The sequence below is a fragment of the Nerophis ophidion genome, linkage group LG06, assembly GCF_033978795.1.
Source record: "Nerophis ophidion isolate RoL-2023_Sa linkage group LG06, RoL_Noph_v1.0, whole genome shotgun sequence".
Lineage (NCBI taxonomy): Eukaryota > Metazoa > Chordata > Actinopteri > Syngnathiformes > Syngnathidae > Nerophis > Nerophis ophidion.
In genome coordinates this window covers 21,809,202-21,813,380 of record NC_084616.1, presented here as the reverse complement: position 1 = coordinate 21,813,380, position 4,179 = coordinate 21,809,202, and positions in this window count along the sequence as shown.

Below are 4,179 nucleotides of genomic sequence, written 5' to 3'. Positions count from 1 at the left end.
ACTATAGTTTCATATTTGTCCAGTTTTAGATCTCTGATCTTCGCTACAAAGTCAATTGAGTTTTGGACATGATGTGGACTTTTGCAAACTAGAGGTGCTAAGATGTTAGCCACATACTTAGCAATATTGTATGTACAGTGGGGCAAAAAAGTATTTAGTGAGCCACCGATTGTGCAAGTTCTCCAACTTAAAATGATGACAGAGGTCTGTAAATTTCATCATAGGTACACTTCAACTGAGAGAGACAGAATGTGAAAAAAAATCCAGGAATTCACATTGTAGGAGTTTTAAAGAATTTATTTGTAAATTACGGTGGAAAATAAGTATTTGGTCAACCATTCAAAGCTCTCACTGATGGAAGGAGGTTTTGGCTCAAAATCTCACGATACATGGCCCCAGTCATTCTTTCCTTAACACGGATCAATCGTCCTGTCCCCTTAGCAGAAAAAAAGCCCCAAAGCATGATGTTTCCATCAGATAGTCATATTACAAAAGTAAGTAATAATATGCTTCCAGAAGTCGTCCAGAAGAAGTTTCAGATGTGAACCAGTAAATATGAGCTAAAAGGCATGTATGTGTACTCAAAAGCAAAGAACAAATCCACAATATTCATGTATATCATATAAAGGAGTTCATTTATGAATCATTTACAATTAGAAATGAAAATAAAAAACACTTCCTTTTATAAGAAAAAAAATATATGAAATCACTTATGAATAAGTACATACGTGAGTTACAAATGTCTTTATGCACATAATTTTTTTTGTATGTAATATCATGTAATATCATTTTGTATGTCAAATTATTTTAAATAAAAGTACCGAATTTTGTGTATTAATGCATGTACTGATATAAAAGCATTGATGTGAAAATATACACACACTTCAATGATGTCACACATGTTATATGTTAGTTAAAAAGTTAAAGTCTTGACATCCATCTCCATCCATCTTCTTCCGCTTATCCGAGGCCGGGTCGCGGGGGCAGCAGCCTAAGCAGTGAAGCCCAGACTTCCCTCTTACCAGCCACTTCGTCTAGCTCTTCCCGAGGGATCCCGAGGCGTTCCCAGGCCAGCCGGGAGAAATAGTCTTCCCAAAGTGTCCTGGGTCTTCCCCGTGGCGTCCTACCAGTTGGACGTGTTGTGATCCGATTCCCGGATCACATCTTTTGTCTATATTTGAGTCCTTGTTTGTGTTTTGATTATTAATTTTAGACTCTTCCTGTTCTGAGTTTTGCACTTCCTGTTTTATCTCGTTGCCATGGTTTCTCATTTGTTTTACCTGCTATGTTTTTTGACGCACACCTGACGGCAATTGTTTACTTTAGTATTTAGGACTGTTTTCTACCTCAGTTTGGTCTTGGTTCATGGTTTGCTACGTGCAACTGTCACGTTTGGTTATTTCTGCTTTGTCGGTTCTGTGCTAAGTTATGCCTTAGCTTCCGTGCGCTTGACACGCGCTTCTGTGACACTTACTTGGACTTTTTTGTGCTAGCTATTAGCTTTAGCTTTTTGTGCGCTCCGGCACGCCTTTACTTTGCTGTTTGTACAAGTGTTCCTTTATTTTTTGTATAATAAATCAGATTCTTACCTGCAATCCTGCTTGTCTGGTCCCATTGCGTCCTGAGGTGATATCTCCGCGCATCACAATGCGTTTTGAATGTGACAGGACGTGCCCTAAACACCTCCCTTGGGAGGCGTTCGGGTGGCATCCTGACCAGATGCCCGAACCACCTCATCTGGCTCCTCTCGATGTGGAGGAGCAGCGGCTTTACTTTGAGTTCCTCTCGGATGACAGAGCTTCTCACCTTATCTGTAATGGAGAGCCCCGTCACCCGGCGGAGGAAACTCATTTCGGCCGCTTGTACCCGTGATCTTATCCTTTCGGTCATGACCAAAAGCTCATGACCATAGGTGAAGATGGGAACGTAGATCGACCGGTAAATTGAGAGCTTTGCCTTCCGGCTCAGTTCCTTCTTCACCACAACGGATCGGTTCAACGTCCGCATTACTGAAGACGCCGCACCGATCCGCCTGTCGATCTCACGATCCACTTTTCCCCCACTCGTGAACAAGACTCCTAGGTACTTGAACTCCTCCACTTGGGGCAGGGTCTCCTCCCCAACCCGCAGATGGCACTCCACCCTTTTCCGGGAGTGAACCATGGACTCGGACTTGGAGCTGCTGATTCTCATTTTGTTCGCTTCACACTCGGCTGAGAACCGATCCAGTGAGAGCTGAAGATCCCGGCCAGATGAAGCCATCAGGACCACATCATCTGCAAAAAGCAGAGACATAATACCACATCCACCAAACCGGATCCCCTCAACGCCTTGACTGTGCCTAGAAATTCTGTCCATAAAAGTTATGAACAGAATCGGTGACAAAGGGCAGCCTTGGCGGAGTCCAACCCTCACTGGAAACGGGTCCGACTTACTGCCGGCAATGCGGACCAAGTTCTGACACTGATCATACAGGGAGCGGACCGCCCCAATCAGACAGTCCGATACCCCATACTCTCTGAGCACTCCCCACAGGACTTCCCGAGGGACACGGTCGAATACCTTCTCCAAGTCTACAAAGCACATGTAGACTGGTTGGGCAAACTCCCATGCACCCTCAAGAACCCTGCCGAGAGTCTTGACAGTTTATTTCAAATCCTGCATCTTCATTTCCTGCTGCTTCTCACCAGCACACTTGTGTTTCTTATACTGGTACTTAGAAGAGAATCTTTCACCACACACACTGCAACTCAACACTTTATCTCGCCTGTGTGTGTTCTCATGTTTGTTTTCAAGTAGTACTATGTGTACAACCTTTACGACTGAACAGATAAAATGTTTTTCACCAGTGTGTGTTCTTGTGTGTACTTTCAAACAGTGACTTTGTGTAAAACCTTTACCACATTCTGAAAAGATAAAAGGTTTCTCTCCAGTGTGCATTCTTGTGTCCATTGATCCATTTTCTACCGCTTGGCCCTTTTGGGATCGCAGGGGGTGCATTCGTGTGGAAGGCGGTGTACACCCTGGACAAGTCACCACCTCATCACAGGGCCAACACAGATAGACAGACAACATTCGCACTCACATATATTATCAAATTTGCCTTTTTTGGTGGAATCTTTTACTCCAAATCGAACACATGAATGGTTTTGCTCGAGTATGTAGTCCCATGTGTATTTTCAAATGACCATTTTGTTTAAAACATTTACCACATTCTGAACAAGATGCTCTCCTCCTGACTGATGCCATGTTCCTCCTCTTCCTTGTTAAATTGGGTGGGGGGGTAGGGGGCGTCAGTGGGTACTCCTCTTCCTTCTTAAAGGCCTACTGAAACCCACTACTACCGACCACACAGTCTGATGGTTTATATATCAATGATGAAATATTAACTTTGCAACACATGCCAATACAGCCGGTTTAGTTTACTAAATTACAATTTTAAATTCCCCGCGGAGTTTCTTGTTGAAAACGTCGCGGAATGATGACGTGACGTTGTGACGTTTCGGGTTGGAGGGGACATACTAGCTCAGCACCAGTTACGGCTAAAAGTAGTCTCTTTTCATCGCGCAATTACACAGTAATTTGGACATCTGTGTTTCTGAATCTTTTGCAATCTGTTCAATTAATAATGGAGACTATAAAGAACAATGCTGTTGGTGGAAAGCGGTCTATTGCAGCTGTCTTTAGCACCGAGACACAGCCAGTGTTTCTTTGTTTGTTGTGAAGCTTTGACACAGAGCGGTCAAGCGAACATGTTTCTCTACGTCAACCAGCATGTTTTTGGATGGGAAAATTTTGATATATATATCTTACCGGAGACATCAGTGGATTATTCGTCCTCCTGCAGTAGCTGTCAAAAAAGGCAGCTGTGAGCTTGGCTTCTCAGCTTCTCTCTGAGACACTGGCGTGTTCACCGCAGCCATCCGACTTCGAGGTATATCTTTACAATCTCACTAAAACACTATTAAAACAATAAACACTTAAGGGATCTTCCAGAATTAACCTAGTAAATGTGTCTAATTGCATCTGAAACGCTCACACTGCCGCCGCTCGGAGCCATCGCTTTTTATTTTATTTTATTTTTTTCTTTCTTGTCCTTCTCTATCAATATCCTCAGCCACGAATCTTTCATCCTCGCTCAAATTAATGGGGAAATTGTCGTTTTTCTCGGTCCGAATA